This window comes from Liolophura sinensis, chromosome 2 (assembly GCF_032854445.1).
Source record: "Liolophura sinensis isolate JHLJ2023 chromosome 2, CUHK_Ljap_v2, whole genome shotgun sequence".
Classification (NCBI taxonomy): Eukaryota; Metazoa; Mollusca; class Polyplacophora; order Chitonida; family Chitonidae; genus Liolophura; species Liolophura sinensis.
Window position 1 is genome coordinate 14050603 of NC_088296.1, and position 18936 is coordinate 14069538.

At 39.2% G+C, this 18936-nt stretch overlaps 1 long non-coding RNA gene across 1 annotated transcript; it reads left to right on the top strand.

The window, feature by feature from the left end:
- The first annotated feature begins 14647 nt into the window (after positions 1 to 14647).
- Positions 14648 to 17682, top strand: LOC135463095 (uncharacterized). The gene is made up of 3 exons (XR_010443518.1): positions 14648 to 14862; positions 15539 to 15665; positions 16701 to 17682. It is a non-coding gene; the product is annotated as an uncharacterized LOC135463095 (long non-coding RNA).
- Positions 17683 to 18936: the final 1254 nt, after the last annotated feature.

The following is an 18936-nucleotide window of genomic DNA, read 5'->3' on the forward strand; positions in this document are numbered from 1 at the left end:
TCTTAAACTCATAAAAAATCGAACAAAGGACAAATGCTTGAGTACTGCGTTGAACATCAATGGAAAAATTATTTAAAAAAAAATTTTGGTGCAAGGATTTTTAGATTTATTTCACGAAGAGGAGAGATACAACTGAAATCATAACATCATCGGTCATTCAGACCTCTCCTTCCACACACATTTCTAGTAGATGAGAAATCTGAATTTGCTTTTAACGACAAATGCAGTGTCAGCATTTGTTATGTTAATGTCATGACTGAAAGCGAAAACATTGCTTTCACTCAGTCCATCGAAATAACGCAGTTTTGATTCAAAAGCACCGATTTGGCTGTCGTGACTAGGTGGTGGCGAGAACGCATACATAATTTCAAATCAAAAAAGATGTATATTTTGCTTTTTGGCGTGTCAAAAGTCTCTTCTCTGTGAAAGTAGACCCACTTAGCATAATATAAGATGTTACATAAAGAATATTTACTTGTCATTTTCCATCTAGGCGTGTATTTTGGCAAAATATTCATGTCGCCACAATATAATAGCAGGTGATCATGAGATAGACCCAGTTGACGCCAGAGAAACAGACACTGACGAAGTCCTCGCTGTTGCTCTACAGTTAAGGTAGGTGAAATATTTTTTAAAAAGAAGAAGAAAACGTAAATATTATACCAAAATCAGACGAAAGAGCCTAAAATCGTATTTGCAAATACCAGATTCTAGTGCAAATATACTATTATAGTATTTGTCTTTTCGAGAGTCGCCTATATTCAGCTCTCTGTAAAATCAGTCATACTCGCTACAAAAATTGGCCTTAGTCAGTGACACGTAACAACACAAGCAACGCACGGACTATGTTTGAAGTCTGTATTATTGCAAGGAAAATTAAGTTAGAACACTCTTTCTAATTCATAATGTTAAAGTCAACAAGCTCGGTTTCGACGGCAAGAACATTGCCTTGGGCGACGACTTAATTTTTCAAAAATCAGTGGCATGCGGATTAACATGTTTTGGCGGAGGACGACACCAGTAACCTAAACTGCTATCGACTTAACTGTAAACCCTGTTACTGACACCACCATATGTCAAATTGTTTACACGTTTTAGTACGATATATCCTTCATAAATGAATTTCATTTTGTCTCCTGTAGTGTATGATCTTACGGCGGTGTGGATTTAGAGACAGATGGATGTTAGCTAATTAAAGTCATGTAGTCTATTCGCAGAGACAGTAGTGTAGGCTGTGTTACGGTGTGGGATTTGTTCTCACCGCTTGTTGGTGCAGCCACAGTAAAAAAATAACTCTCCACGCCCATTGTCCAGCTTGAAACTTGCTTTTGATTGATTTATTTCATTTATTTATTTGATTGGTGTTTTACGCCGTACTCAAGAATATTTCATTTATAAGACGGCGGCCAGCATTATGGTGGGTGGAAACCGGGCGGAGCCCGGGGGAAACCAACGACCATCCGCAGGTTGCTGGCAGACCTTCCCACGTACGGCCGGAGAGGAAGCCAGCATAAGCTGGTCTTGAACTCACAGCGACCGCATTGGTGAGAGGCTTCTGGGTCACTACGCTGCGCTAGCGCGCTAACCGACTGAGCCACGGAGGCCCCTCGCAATGCGAATAAGTAAATAACTAATTTAAGCGTTTAAAACCTGTTTAAAATGCTGCATTTCGTTCTGACGCACATTCACACCTAGGTAAGTTGGACATTGTCCTTCATAATAACATAATTTCATAATCATTTTCTCTAACCTCAATTTAGCTCTAACTGATGTGTTGACCACGATCATTTAAGAAAGCTCTGAGTCGCTCAAAATACCTATTAATTGCATGCATGTCAGACACATTTTTTTGTCTCAGCAAACGAAAAATATTACTTTTTCTGGAATTTAATTTTACACTGGCTGGAAAGAAATGACGTCACGGATTTATCGATACTGTCGCTGAATCAGCCGCGGCTTTCAATCACGAAGTCTTTCAAGTATTTAGCATAGGTCGTCGGTTTTCTCCCGTTTTCACTCATGACCTTTGCACTGTAGCCATAGAATATCAGGAAAATGTAAACAATGGCATTAAACATGGATAACAGTAAATCAATACTTGAATATTTATTGTCCAGTCATTGGTTAAGTACTTACGTTTTGTTCAGTTTTTAGAGCTCGACATACATCAAACTACACCCGGTTTCTGTTAAAATTGCATTTCTGGGATAAGATCAAAAACGCAAGATAAGTCAAAACGAAAAAGGTATGAACATTTTTGTAACACCAACAGATACCTGACCACCGTCACAGAAGAAAAAGGGAAAAGAGAGCTATACTTTTTTTTCTTGTCTCTATCTCTGTGGGCGCCATATACATTTTATGCATGACGGAATGACATGAGGCCTCCTGTAAGTTTACCAGATATAGGATTTTACCGTTCATGAAAACGCTTAAAAAGCAGCAAATTACGTAACTCCTAGCACCATGGTTTAAGCAGAACTGGATAAAAATGCAGCCATGTCTATAAACTTAATATTAATAACTTGTACACTAGATTTTAGGTAACAAAAACTGTTCAGAACAGAATCATTGGTAGTCACAATTTTCAGAATATCTCCATTGAAAACCTTTTCAATTCCAAATGTATTCGTGTATAGACCCAAGTATATGTTAAGTGTCACAGCCGTGGCTACATAGCTATAACCCTAATGTTCACTACACAGGCGGACTCATGTCCGATTTAAAATGCACAGTAACTTTGTAAATAACATCTGGAAAAGGTTAAATAGTTTCATCACTGATGCATTAAATATAAATACATCCAGTAAAAACTAACCTTACTTTTCAAATATACGTCGCACATTTTGTATATTCAAGCAAGGGGCATGTACTTTGCTACTTGTAAGGGGCGTGTACTTTGCAACTTGTAGGGGGCGTGTAATTTGCTACTTGTAGGGGCGTGTAATTTGCTACTATTTGAGCATTTACTTGAACACTTAGAATGAAAACCCAACTGAGGTAAAGACAATAGATTGTATTTCACCGGTTATGTGTTACCATTTGTCATCTGTTACACTGTCGTCTCTGCTCTGATTTTACTCTTCCCATTCGTTTGATGGCTGGTATACAAATGTCTGTTTGGACGCACAGACGTCAACCATGTATAGATCTTTGACGTTTCATGAGATACGTTCAGTACACATGACTACGCTACTTTGTGAAGCGCATTGTTGAATTTCAATGCATTAGGTAATAGTTGTCTGGTCTTAAAGAAACTCAGTCCACAAAGACATTTCAAACTTTAAATCGAGAATCTTCTGTATGCCAAAAAATGGGCCGCCTAATCTGTTGACAGCGTGCACAATGCGCGACAAAAGGGGAGAAATGTTGACTTCAACTCTTTATATTACCTGTCAAGTTCTAAATTTATAGCAGTCCGCCAAGTGCTTGTGTATTATGGTGTTCTAATATTAGTCCATTCGAAGAATTAAAAACTGGGCAGACCAGTTTGACTAAAATATTCATCATTATCCATCTCAATATACTTTCATCTGAATTGAGTCAAATAAGCGCCAGGTTTTCTTAAAGGTTTTTTCCCCATAACTAGAGAATCGTGTGACATGAAGATGTATAGATAGTGCTAACAGTTTTGTTATGATCAGCATGTTTTTGGGCATGCTTCAGGAAACCGAAATGCGGTGAGATAAAATTATTTTCCATAACTGGTTTTGAACAGCTTTGTACGAGAGGATAAACCGCTTATTCCGAACTGCCCTTCTTTGTCGGCATGTGGCCAATGTTTTACATCACTATAAAGGATATGTTGAAGAAGTCTGTTTACGTGTATCATATCTAAAAGGGACAATACAAAACAAGAAACAGTTATTCTTAGACACAAGACTGAAAACTGTATTTTAATAACTTCATATCTTTCAATAACACTCTTTTATTGGCCATAATTTGTTTTTATTTATTTATTTATTGATTGATTTATTTGATTGGTGCTTTACGCCATACTCAAGAATATTTCACTTATACGGCGGCGGCCAGCATTATGGTGGGAGGAAGCCGGGCAATACCCCGGTGTTGGAGGTGGGGGGGGGGAACACGACTCTCCGCAGGTTGCTGCAGGCCTTCCCACGTAGTGCCCAACTTGCTGTAGGCCTATACCTATTAAATCTGCAAGCCCTTGAGTACGACGTCAATCCGCATAACTTGTGTTAGCTTTATTTATAAACTACCGAGGCTCGGAATTCATTCATTTGATTGTTGCTTTATGCAACATTGAATATGTTGTCAAGTATTCGGTGGTGAGTGTTAGGGGTGGATTAAACACGACTTCTCGTGTTAAACCACTGACCTTTAGCATTTAGCAAACTTTCCACACATCACATGCGGGTAATGTACATCATATTGGTGAAAGACAAGTGGTCCACCACCAACACTGGATTACTGGAATGGCCACGTAAACCCTGTCGAGTGTGAATTGTTACCAGTGCCCCAATAGCACTGAACTATACGTGACAAACAATATAATATAATGTATGCGTCGACATTCAACCAATAAGTACGTTCAACCAATAAGTTCAACCAAAACTATCGTCAACCAATTAGGACGCTCCAGGTCAATAATCCCAAGGCTAATTCTCAAAACGACGTATAACACAAACCACAGAAGAAATAAGAAAGTATATGAAGAACGGAAATAGGACGGATTCGTAGGATATCCGTATTGGGGCAATTTTACTGTGCGAAAAAAGTAAGACACCCCACACACGCAAATAAAGCACAAAATAATGCATGCTTTTAAATGTCCAGATAAGAAATGGCCAACAAGCGAAATAGTTGGAATTTCGCGTCACGCAATACTGGTTTTGTCGACTTGTTACGTCGTCAGATAATTTCAGATTGACATATTTATCTTCTACACAAATTGATATGAAGCCCCTTGGGAATTGTTCTGCTGTGATCCCCGTGGCCGAGTGGTTAACTTGCTAGCGCAGGACAACTACCCTTGAGCCTCACCCTACTGCGAGCTCTCTCCGGTCATATGTGGGAAAGTATACCAGCAAGCTGCTAATGGTTGTGGGTTCCCGCGGACTATGCCTGATTTCTTCCAACCATATTGCTGACCGCCGTTGTGCAAGTGTAAATCGAGAAGCCCATATCAAATAAATAAATGAACTATTCAGGGGTCCTTAGGTTAAAGTTTCTCCAAATCTTCCTTTCTTTCAGAACAATGAAGTTCTTCGTGTGTGCTGCCTTTCTATCTGTGTTGATCACAACGGGTAAGAAACAACCTTCAATGCATTATAAGGCCCAGATCACACAGACAACTCTTGTCGAAAACAGGATTTCTCAATGCCGCCTACAAAATATCCCCAAGATTAACTCGTAAAGTGTAACATGAAGTACACTATGGATTTTTATTCCTAAGTTAATACGCCAGTCTCAAAATGACGAACACTACCTGCCTAGCATCGGCCCTGGCGTTGTACTCTTTTGGTCTCTGTGTAGATGACTAGAAGCACTGCAGCGTAATGGGAGAAACTGATAGTCGCATGTTTTCCTCACAAAAGGATCACACTGTTTTAGGCAGGAAAGTTAAAAGGATAATGCCTATTGTTTGTTTACAATACAATTCTATAAGCATGACCTTTTCTTGAATACACCGTGAGTAGTACAGCAAATAAGTAGTACTTTTAAAGCCTATTTGCATTTTTTGTTTTGTTTCAGCACTGGCCGTTAATATTGACACTGGCACTTTCACGTACGACTGTCGCCGAGCGACAAACTCGTGCGGAAATGGAGTTTGCAACTCGCAGACTGGACAGTGTAACTGTGGTAATACTGGATTAGGACGTGATTGCAGCATACCGTGTAAGTGTTCTATGGTACGGTGAAAACTGAGATGACATCAATCGACGTCACTAGTTATTGATGCAAAAACGTGCTCGTCATGGAGACTCCATCGAGTGCCACATTAAGTTTCTTAAATTCTATAATAAGTATTTTATGGCAAATGAGGACAGGCCGTCCAGGATAGGAAAAGGGCTGGTAAGTTGTGCCATAACTGTTTCTAATTGGTCTTACCCCGGGGCTACAGGCTGTATGAACATTCATCTGTATTACATCGGCATGATGCTTTTATCAACAGCTGCTATCAAACCGCGACTGAGGTAACTACATTTGTATATGACATGTCAGTCGGTAACGGACGACGAGATAAAAATTTGAACAGGATTTCATGCCTGGGCTGTCTCTCAGCGGTATTACTTATCTCATCTATGTTAAACATTCATCTGGACTTTTAGTACAAAGGATAGATATTGAGAATGTTTCATTTAGTCGATAGCTACCGGTTTTGTTGGTGGAAGAAACCAAGAAGGGCCGATGGGATATTTAGTACGAAGAGTACATGGATAAGGAAACCATAAACAGTTGTAGAAAACAGACCCCAACGATAATGTACTCCGCTGAAGATGTAAGCTGATGTTGTTCTCCATTATTTGTCCAGCTTCACAAATGTTACTGGCCTTGCAACTCCTGTTTGCTTTTAATCCACGACTATAGAATCTTACACCTCATGTAGGTCTGAAGTCTAATTACATATCAGTAAATTTTTACATTGGAAATATATAGTCAACATAAATCTCTCGGAAATATGTCTTAGCTGGATGTAGTTGGTCAACACTTTGGAGATAATTTAAAGGAGAATTTCTCCGCTACATAATGAACACAATGCATTCACATAGAGTACATAAAACGAATGGTATAATAATGCAAAGGAGAGTATTGTAGCTTTGTAAAGTTCTCGGTCCGATTCAAACACTGTCATTTCTGAGTTCAAGTTTGAAATCCGATTTTATTTTAGTTTTTTTTTTAGCCCTAAAGAAATTATCATTTTTACCACCTTATTAATCTTATAAGACAATTAATGTGTCTAAACGTCAGCTTTCAATAACAAAGAATAAGCTTTGTGACAAAGTTTTACATTTTGACGTTCAGTATTAAATGAGTTTATAGTATCGCTTCCAGGGTTATAGAAGAGAAGATCATCAATCTGGCATCGGGAGAAGTCTGCTTTAGTCTAAGTATGGGGCTCTCCAACACTAAGTTTTGAAACAAAACATAAACTCTATAATGAAATTATTGATTCTAAAATTATATGTTATGTTTAAGCTTGTAAATAGTTAAAGTATTTAGGCCACACGAAGCCCCCCCCCCACACACCCCCCCCCCAAAAAAACAAAAACAATACCACCCGCTTCTCTTTGAACTTAACCGTCTTACGTCTTTTTATAACTGCATTCCATTTATTACGTAATGGACTGTAATAAAGATTATGACAGGGAACTGTGCCCAGTTTACTCTTCAAGACAATGGTAACTCGTAAAACTCCTTCCCGCCTGCAACAAAACGGTTCAAAACTATGGACTGTTGTGTTCTTTCTTCATTACGTCACAATTATCGCTGTATGTGGGCTGATGAAACACATATGTACACAAGCACTGCACCGTTACAGTAAATAACTATTTGTTTTAATGCGATTTGGACTGATTATGCAGCTCCTCCAAGAAAATAGTCATGATGCCCCGCCCCTTGAAGACAACACTCATGGTGTCCCGCCCCTTGAACACATTAATCATGGTGCTCCACCCCTCGAAGATCACAGTCATGGTGCTTGAAACTACTGAAACATTTACACTAACAGTTAATAGAATCAAACTAAGTTAAACTGAAAAGATTTATTTATTTATTTGATTGGTGTTTTACGCCGTACTCAAGAATATTTAACTTATACGACGGCGGCCAGCATTATGGTGGGTGGAAACCGGGCAGGTCCCGCGGGAAACCCACGACCATCCGCAGGTTGCTGGCAGACCTTCCCACTTTCGGTCGGAGAGGAAGCCAGCATGAGGTGGACTTGAACTCACAGCGACCGCATTGGTGAGAGACTCCTGGGTCATTACGCTGCGCTAGTGCGCTAACCAGCTGAGCCACGGAGGTCCCAAACTGGAAAGAAGCTTGTAATTTACTGGTTACGTGTGACCATTTTGCCGACTGTAACATTGTCACCGCTATAATATGTTAAGCTGTGCACGATTCCATTTATGTTCCATGTGAAGTTGAAGTCGTGGGACGTTCTCCTTAATCTAGTGGGCCTCCACTATTGGAGCCGTGCAGTCAGTGTATACTCTCCACTACTCTGCTTTTCTTCTTTATCAATTTCATGTGCTTTTACTGAATTACCTTACCGTTTGTGACTCCCGCAGTTTGTAACGATATCCGTTTGTTTTTCTGTGCTTGTTTGTTAGTGTCGAACACTAGAGAGAAGTTGACAAAAAAGGTATATGTGCTTATTTCATTTTTATTCAAACAGTTGGCTATCAGCCGAGCAACTCATTTCAGTGCAACTGCCAGCAACAGTCAACGTGTTACTCAAACTTCCAAGCCTTTAGGTGTGATTGTTTACCTGGATGGACCGGGGGGGACTGCAACACGTGCAGAGGTATGTCACGGCCCTTCTGCAACACGTCATTAATCTGTCAATGGTTATCTTGTATGAGACAATGTGCTGAGCAATTTCAACATGTGAACCATACTATTTAGACTGTGTTGTTCTATCATTAGTACCTGATCGGTATCAGAGGGGACTTACGTCAATCAAATCCAGAAGTTTATAAGTCCATTACCGATACTGGACAAGTTACAGGTCAGATTATAGAGTTTCGCGTTGCTCCATGCATTTTCGGCAAAAATCTGAACATTATTGTCCTGTGCTGAAGTTTTACAGTTAACATTTTGTTATTTTTTGAAATTTAAACTCTGTAAGTGACTATGTTATGGCAAGTTAAAGATCGAATTTGTGTGTGATGAGATCTTGTTCATGTGTAACGAAATGGTGGTTGTTTTGTCCTGTTGTGGACTGAAAACGTTGTTTTCAGCATTATGGAAGTGGAAGGAGCGCCGTTTCGACAAGATTATACCTTTGTGTTCCGTTAAAAACTTTCTAAATGCTCAAAACGGAAGGTGACACTACTTTCAAAATGCTTACTGTTAGTGGCATTATCAGCTGTGAGTAAAGTTGTTTTCTGTTGACAGTAACTTTGCAGTGTAGTTCAAGCAGAATGGATGTCGTAATAATACCGCAGAACAATCAGTTTGCTGGACACCTTGATTTCGTCTCTCCAAATGGCCAAGTCATACCAAGATGCAGGCAAACCCCCACTTTTTCTCAGACGTGGAGTGGTAACCAGTATAACCTACAGCTGGGCCTTGAAGCATTCACAAGTTCTCCCTGTCAAGAAGCCATTGAGACACGGGTAAGAATCCTACAGTATGTCACACACGTGGCAATGTCACTATTCTAACCGACGACAGCACATTTAAAAAAATCAACACTAGATCAAGTGAATATATGTTCTGATAAACAATCCCAGCCAATGTTTTAAAAGCGTATTATAAGGAGTGAAAGAATTATTCTGTGTGATTCACTGAAGAAGTTCAACGCTTACATCCAAATCTATGCGTCGAAGCAGACATTTGCATACCAGCCGTCAACGAGTAAAGGCTTTCCATGTCAATAATCGCAATGTCAATTCCCCAAAACGATGCATAACACAAACCACCAAAGAACTAAGAAAGTATATAAAGTACAAATATACGACGCAGTCTTGCAAAAAGAATCAGTTAACAGTTGTCAATGATGTTGGACAGACGCCAGGTATCTTCTAGGCGACTGAGTGAGTCTATCGCTCCACCACCTGTGCTAAAGGGAACTTTCCCTAGCCTGTTGCTAGTATAAGCGCTGGAAAACTGCTTCGGTTACAGTATCTATGTTTTTGTGGAGTTGTTTAACAGAGGTATTGCAGTTCAAAAACGCTCACATGGAAAGCGCCAGTAGGTAATCGATCAAGCGAGAGTTATTTAAATAGCTCAACAAAGCTTCTCTTTCCACTGTTATTCACTGCTGTGTCTTATTGAAACCATACAGACTGATGAACGTAGGGTACACGTGATGCGATATTTTGTTTGGATTTTTGTCTAATATGGCGTACCCTATGGCTTCACAAGAATTAGAGATGACACATTGACTTAAAAACTTATCAAGCCCTTAAGAAAAAATAGCTGTGGATGTTAGGGCCTGTTCCCAACTTCTGCACGGCACAGAAATTTTGTTATTTATCTCCTTTTTTGGACATCGAGAATAAAACTGTAACTGAGGTAAACTGATGGAAGTCAGCATTCCACATGCTTTTTATACACGTTCCAAGTTTCCTTTCTTTTAACATAGTGTGGTAGTGTACCTATTTCATGTTGCATGCCGCCATTAGCAAATGATCATATTTCACGTCTGTATTAGCTACGTGACGTTACAGTGTGATTTACTGACAACGCGCCTTTCAGTCTGTATAAATTCTTTCACCATTCATAAAAATGTTATTACAGGTTTTGCTATCTTAAATTTTTGTGTCGAATATTAATTTTCCACGACTAAATTTTGCTTTCTGTATAAATGGATTGACATTTGGCAAATAAATGACGGTTCTATTTTTGTGAAGCACCCAAGCTTGCGAGCAGGCTCGTCAACATCAACCCGTATATCATTCAAAATAAAACCTTCCATTATCAACAATGTGTCGATGATTTTACTATCCATTCCTTTAAATTCTTCCTTTCTATTTATCTAACAGGCAAATAACGCGAGGTGCTATACCCTTCAGTTGCGGTACAACAGTAACTTGCGAACCTTCCTTGACGAGACTTTCACCTTGTGTTGTGAACAAACCGGAAGTCAAGCCCAGGATGGCGTGACCATCAGCCTGATGTAAGTGTGTGTGTTAGCAAGACACATTCAGTCATTATTGAGAGTTTCAAGGGGGAAGGAAATGACCATCAGTGGAAAACCATTAAAATTTATATATCAAAATACCCTTACTGACATTTGAAAATACATTTCACTTCTATGTACCAGTTAATAAGTGCATTTAAATGTGTGGATTGCACCAATGAACTATGTTGGTAAGGCACGAGGACGTGTGATTTACTAATTTTTAAACATTTACATAAACAGTTACACTAAAACCCTATTTGCCGTAAACTGGCAGGAGACTATATCTCAGTTATATCACACTGTCTTCGCTGCTCTGTTTTAACTCTTTTTACTGGTAATCTTCGTTACAATGCGTTCGTGCATAAAGCAGCGATGTGCTGGTGGACTATGCATCAACGATGCAGAGTATTTTGCACTGTTTTAATGGTATTGTATGTTAAATGTGTTGGAACACAGCAGTTTGAGTAATTCTAGAACAGTGTCGTTTAATAAACTGCAACTCGATTGATGTATTTTTTTTACACAATTCTACTTATATTGCCTGTAGTCTGTCGTAAGGCCACATTTCAGCGGTAATGTGTGGCCATTTCCTAACTATCTACATTAAGACCTATATTTGGGAGTGTTAATAAGTATTTTTATCTTCAGCAACGGCGTTTCTCCAATCACCCTGAGTGTCAGTACCCTTACAGGACATTTCCGTTACACAGCTTCGAACACACCCATTCCCGACGGCGCAGTTCTGAACATTGGGGATGACATATCATTTTATATCCCGAGACCAGGTGAGTATATATGCGATTTTGCGAAAACGGAGAAGACATAAGGAGGACAAACCCACCTGTACGCACGTGAGTCACACATAACAAAGGAGAATAGGAATGTGAAGAAAAAAAAAAGGAAATTCGAAAGCATATGCATTTGTAATTTCTGGAAATCGCAATTTCTTAAGTTTTGATACTTTGTGGGTTAGTGTGTCAGTCATTTTATTTTTACAGTGGAAAATGCACCATTGCCTACCAGTCACACAACTGGTCAGACATTTTTTGCGCGTAGGTGTCGTCCAGTAATGAACCATTAAAATCATGGGAAAAGCTTGTGTTATTCAGATATTAGTATAGTTGTAACGCCCGGTGTGTGGTCTTTCGCCAATGCATTAATAGAAAAGACACGATATTTTATAATCCGAGTTATTTAGAAACAGATAACAGACCTATAAGTCACAGACCACTTTTTGGACGTGCTCGGCAACTCTATAAATCAACTTTACTCAAGACGTCTTCCGGATACATGGGATATGCTGTTAGAGCGAAACAACATGATTTTGTGTCTTGAGGACGTCTTTCATCGGTTATGTGCGACAACTTGCCAATTATTTCACACTGTCTTCGCTTCTCTGGTTTTGTTCTCTTTGCTGTTTGTCTTTAATTATATAAAACGCACGCACACATGATTAAAAGGCAAAATAGGGTTTGAGTGGTGGCAGTAGTCCTCTTGTTATAGAAGTAACTTACGCCTGACTGGATTAAAATGATATAACATGCCGGCGCTTTTGATCATCTCAAGTTGCGTGATTTTGCTTACGATATATGAGATATGCGATATCTCTGTGGGGCAACATCACAAAAATAAAAAAGTTATGCCTTTTAAAATGTTTGTATTTAATTTATTTGGTTGGTGTTATACGCCGTACTTAAGAATATTTCGCTTATACGACGGCAGTCGGCATTATCGTGGGAGGAAACCGGGCAGAGACGCATGGAAACCCACAACCATCCACATGAAGCCAGCATCAGCTGGACTCATAGCAGCCACTTTGTTAAGAGGATCCTGAGTCATTGCACCGCGCTGGCACACTAACCACGAAGGCCCTAAAGTGTCTTTAAAACACAAATAAATAATAAAAAATGATATAAATAATATTCTAGCTGTACTGGGAGATTACATGACCGTGACGAATAGTGGACGGATATTTGTGACAATAAACACGTATGCCGTTCAAATACAGCCCTCCTTGTATATTTTAAACGTAATAACCAAAATCTGATCGCCACGGTATAAGTTAAACATTCTGAAATACTGAGTTAGCAACAAGCTAATAAATAAGTAAATAAACTGAGAAGTATAGCTGATGTTCATGTTATTGAATTAGACAAACCCTCCGCTAGTACCCTGTCAGGAGAACCAAACCATCACAACTATCAATATAGGTGCAAATAGGCCCTAAAATGTGGAAAAAATTAAATTCTGTTATGTAAGACATTATTTCCGATAACTTAATTAAGGAGGTTCGTACAACGGCAATGTCATAACTGTTTTCTAGTTGCTTAACTCACACACACATATAGATGTATCTAAGCATTTTAAGAAAAATTACTTTATATAAATGACACCTATGTCCTGAACCATTATATAGAATATGTACATCTATTGTACCAGTATAGCAAGCTTTATCCCCGGGATACAGCAAGCTTTATTCCGGCAAGAGTATCACTGAAGGTCTTTCCTCATATTGTATGCAAAACAATGATTGTAATGAAATGATAACATTTGATAGGAAGTTTCAAATTGGTCACATTGGTTTTAAATGGTGTAATATGTTAAATGCTGAAAATAGGAGCGCCTATTATATTATACTAAAAATATAAAATATATTTTTGAAAAGTTACCACGCGTTGCTTCCAAATTTTAACATGATATTACATATATACTATAACGTTACAGAATTTTCTAATTGCAGCACTTTGAAAAAAGTGTTAAGGTAAGGATATATACATGTATATGAGTGTTCAATTTAAAGGAGTAGGCATGCAAAGTGTATTATTGTTTGTTTTCCTTTTTTACTTAAAGCCGGCGTTGATGATTTCCGTGTGCACACGTGTCAGATTAACAACCCCCAATCCACACCCATCAGTATCATCGATAGCAATGGGTGAGTTTTCCTGACTGAAAGGCTCAAGAACGTGTGAGATCCAACCACAGGGCAGAATGTTCATGTTGTTGGACATTCTTCCAGTGGAAGAAGAATTCACTGCAATCTGTGTGGAAATCGGAAGTGACCACATTGCGTTTTTCGTCACGACAAACATGAAAGGGAGAAGATCCTAAACGGGAAACTGCAAAATTGAAAACACTAAGGTGCAAGCGGAATGTAAGAAAATACAAGGAGAAAACCAATGATGTAAAGTCGGGTTTTCGGCCATTTCCCAAGTGGGAAGTTAACTTTGGTCTTTTGCTTATAATTAACACCGTGAAAATTTGTCTTTCAGTCGTAAAGACGGCGTGAAAGGAGACCGTTAAATGTTTCGGACATAGGCATACCTGTGTTAACAAGATGCACAATTTGGATGCTGAAGTTTCCTTCAAATCCATCGAATGTGGATATATTTGTTTCACAACCTTTGCTACATGCTAGTTATTTAATAATAATTATAAAACAGGCATCAGGAAAATGGTCAGCTGTCTTTTACTACCATGAGCGCAATTCGATGCTCCCGAGTACTACATATAACTGAAAAAGATTATCTTCCGTGGCTGAGGTGATTGGCGCACCAGCGCAGCGCAATAAAACAGTAGAATCTCAAGAAGGTGGCCGTTGTGATTTCGAGTCCAGCTAACGCAGGCTTCCTTTCTGGCCGCATGTGAGATGCAGATGGTCTCGGCGTTCCTCGGGCCCTGTTTCCTCCAGATATAATACTGGCTGCCATCGTATAAGTGCAGGGTGTAAAACACCAATGAAGTATATAAAAAAAATATACTAGTAGTCTAAAAAATCTGTAATCCATAAATTCTAATGTCCTTGAGTATCTGTTTCACATGGAATTACCATTTCCTAATACCGTGACAAAAATATTTCTCATGTATCGCAATCTTTATTAAACAGGTGTCCTGTGAGGTCAAGTTATGGCATGTTCAAAAACATAAGGAAGATTACTACCACTGGATCGGCTGGAGTTTATATCGACATGGAGGCCTTTGCGATGGAAAACACAAACAACATTGTTATGACCTGTCAAATGACATCATGTGGAGGGAACATATGTGTAAGTCTTATCATATGTACCCTGCATATCATTTCCTTACCTGTACTAACCACTGCCCTCAATAGCAAGGCATCCTGGATCAGTGATGCGAATGGGGTCGATTCCATTTGAAGTATCCGCCCAGTGTGACGTGAACCGCATTGGGAGGTTGGTTTTGCAAAAACATCGTCGACATTTGACCAATCACTCTTCTTTCGTATAACCCATCTCCTCTTCCTTTCCTTATCTTCCGTCCCACCATCCTTTTCCTCTTCCTCTTCCTTAGCATCGTCGTTCTCCTCTTCCTTCTCCTACTCTTCCTTCGCATCATCTTTCCCCTCATTCTGCTCCTCTCCTCTCCTTCCACATCATCGTTCCCTTCCACATCACCCTTCTCTTTCACCTTCTGCTCTTCCGCCTCATGATTTTGTTCCTCGGCCTTTTTTATCCTTGCCCACATCCTCCTTCTCCTCATGTCCCTTTCCCTTTTTCTTTCTTGTTTGCACCTTAAGATCACGTCCATACGCTGGAGACACTCATTGCGTAATCACTTTTCAAGTATTAAATGAAAAGCATTAACAATTGTGAAGCCAACATTCTTATCTTACCAATAAGTGTTAAACATTTTTTCTGCATTGCACTAATCAAATAACAATGAAACAAATAAATAATGATAAGTTTGATTTTTTTCCTTCAGCCTACCAACATTTGTTCCAGTGATTCTAGCTTTCAAAACATCGGAAGACGTCGTCGAGAGGCTGCCAGCAATGAGACAGGCGAGGCCACAGCTTCATACAGGATTAGAGTGTCTTTCACCGACCAATGTGAGTATAATATAATTCAGAACGAGTATTGAAAAGATCGATGTTTGCCAATTTGTCAATTGGTTATGTTCCTCATTCGAAAGTCATGATATTTAATGAGTAGAGAACAGTACAAACTCATGGGTTACGCTTTTGTGTAGCAATAACATGTGACGGTATTTATCAGCCAGGAATGGAGGTCTCTTCACTTCTTCGGATAGTTAAAGCGCTGACCTGATGCAGCCTTTAGACGCTTGGCACATGAAGTCACTTGTTCGAATGCAACTCTCGGTGTTTCGGATGTGTTTTAAGTCACAAGGTTTGTTAGACGTCTGCTGAAAGTAGGTGCTTTGCTATGGGCACTTTGGTTTCCCCCGATCAAAACCATGAGCTCGATCACGAGAGACTAAGTGGAAAATACCTGAGTTAGGTGTTAGACACCATTGAGTCAACTAGCGAATGCAGATATTTATATTACAGTGGGGAAACCATTATGAATTATATTAATAACTCTATTCTATGGGTTTTAAGTACCGATGTCTCCAAACTTCGCACATGGTCCTTCAGACGTTTACGGATTAGGTTCTGTTTCAAACCTAGTCAGCAACAAGTCAGTACAAGGATCGGCGGTTATATGTGTATGCTTGAGTTTTAACGTCGTACTTGACAATTTTTGTCAGGGAATGTGCTGCCGTCACTGAAGTATCATGCCGAAGACACTAGACATAACACCCCACCGAGTCACACTGTATTTACAATGCGTCAACCAGCCATCTTTCTTTACATTAACCTCTCCGAGCTGAGTGTCAAGTGAGGCAGCATTAAGGACAATTGTTAGAGCCTATGGTATGACCCGACTCCGTTTTTTCCAGGTCTCATGATTTCGAGGCAGACGCTCTAACCATTAGGCCACCTGAGCTGTCAGGAGAGGCTATTATATCTGACGATTATTTTATTGACTGGTACTAAATATCAGGTCGTTCATGACGTTTTCAAAATAGCAAAACAAAAAGAGAAAAAGGCAAGCAGATTAAAAATAATTTAATCTTTCCACAGGTCCAGCCCAGAACACCTGCAGCATGCATGCAGCGTTCCTCCCTGTCGCTATTGTGTTCGGTGTCCTGCTACTTGCGGCCATCATGGTAGCTGTCTACCTCTGCGTCAAGATGTCGAAGACGTCCACACGTGAGAACATGCCAGCCGATTCCCCACCAACCTACTACAATGCAGCAATGAAAGCTTAAGTCCATGAGAGAGATACATTTCTTTCTTCAAAGACTTAAATGTCTGTGTTTTTGACTACTGCTTAATTTACAGTTAACATTTTTGGCTTGTAATCTGCTTGATATATTAGTGATAACAATGGAAGATAATCATTAATTTTTAATATGATATATTTTATTGCCAAATGCAGTGTGTACGACAAGCAATGTCCGAGATGCAATGTCGATGTGTATATGAGAATGCACGTGAGGAAGTGTTTAAACATTTAAACATTAATGTGAAATTTCGACTTACGAATATGAATGACACACCTGCGATTTAAACCTAATTGTTAAGGTCAAATGTATGATTTCGCCAGCTTTTGTTTTATACATGTATTTGTCTAAACTGTGCACATCTTTCGACCTGCTTTTATTAATACATTTAGAGTAAGTTGATGGGAAATAATATTAAAAATATATTTAGCAATTGTCATGGTTTTGTCAGAAAATATTTTTGTGGTTAAAAAAAAAATAAAGCCTGCCATTCATTTTGGTTGTTAATTCGTTTTAAATTTTCAAAAAGTGTAGATGCATACAATGTTTTGTAATAACAACTTTTTAACCTCATTTATCTGTGTTTCATCTCATTTTTTCTTTCATAGAAAGACAAGTTTTAGACGTACATATATATACACAGTTTTATGTGAATGTATCTTATTAAGATTTAAGTGTTTACCCTTCGTGACTATTCAAAACATTTTCCAATTGAAACAGGGTTTTTGATTTCATTATCTGGACTGTAATTTTTATGATTTTAATACATGTGACTTGTTCGCATATCTTTTATTAAAGTATATTAGCTTTAAGCGGCTGTTTATTTCTTACGTCTTTTCGCTTAATATCGTTATGTTTAACTAAAATTCAAGATCAAATTGCCTTTACGTTTGTTCTTCTGTCCCTCATTATGTAATCTTTGATATTCAGAATCTATGTGTGGAAACAGACTTTCGTAAACCAGCTCTCAACCGATAAGGACATTCCAGACCCATAATCGCAAGGCCAGTGGAGAAACAAAGGGAAAAGTAACTCATAAAACAGCACTGCCCTCCACCTACCTAAACAATACCGCTGATTTCAATACCAACACCAGTAATCATGAATAATCATAGCTAGCATTGTCATTCAAATAGATAGAGGGCACTATTGTCCCGTGAGTTACAAGATTTGCTTCCCTTTGTAGAGGGCTAGTGAACCTCATTCCCGAAACGACGTACAACACAAACTATCTCAGTACTAAGAAAGTATATAAAGTACGAATGTCGGACGGAATCATGCAAAGAAATGCAGTCAACAGTTTTCATTGACGTTGCGAAGCATCAGTATTCAAATTGTGTACCATGCTAGCATATAAAATTTGCTTTTTTACATTCAACGTTCCGGATTTTCGGGTCTACATTTGTCAGACAACCACCACCCCCACCCCCTACGCCCATCCCCTTCATCGATGCCAGTGTGTTAGTTTTCCTCACTGAAGTGTGAGGTAGAACATCACGGGAGATTGTTTATTTTGTTGGGCATTTTCCCAGTGGTAATTCAGTGCTAGGTGTGTACAAATGAAAATTAAATGAGTATAAGTAGATGCTTCAGAACGTTTGAATTGAAAATTGGGTGCCTCCGTGAGTTAGAAGAGGATTACACCAGCGCGGTGCAATGACCCAGGGGCAATACATCAAAGCGGTCGCTGTGAGTTCAAGTCCAGCACATGCTGGATCCATCTCCGGCCGTACGTGTGAAGGTCTTGCAGAAGCCTGCGGATGGTCGTAGCGTTTCCCCAGGGCTATGCCCGGTTCCTTCCCACCATAATGCTGGCTGCCATCGTATAAGTCAAATATTTTTGAGAACGGGATAAAACTCAAATTTATATAAAACTGGAGTTTATATCGACATAAAGGCCTTTGGCTTGGGGAACACGAACGAAATTGTTATGGCCTGTCAAATGCAGCCATGTGGACGGAATACACGTATAAGTGTTATAAGTCACATGTACTTTTCATATCATTTCCTTATCTGTACTAACCACTGCCCTC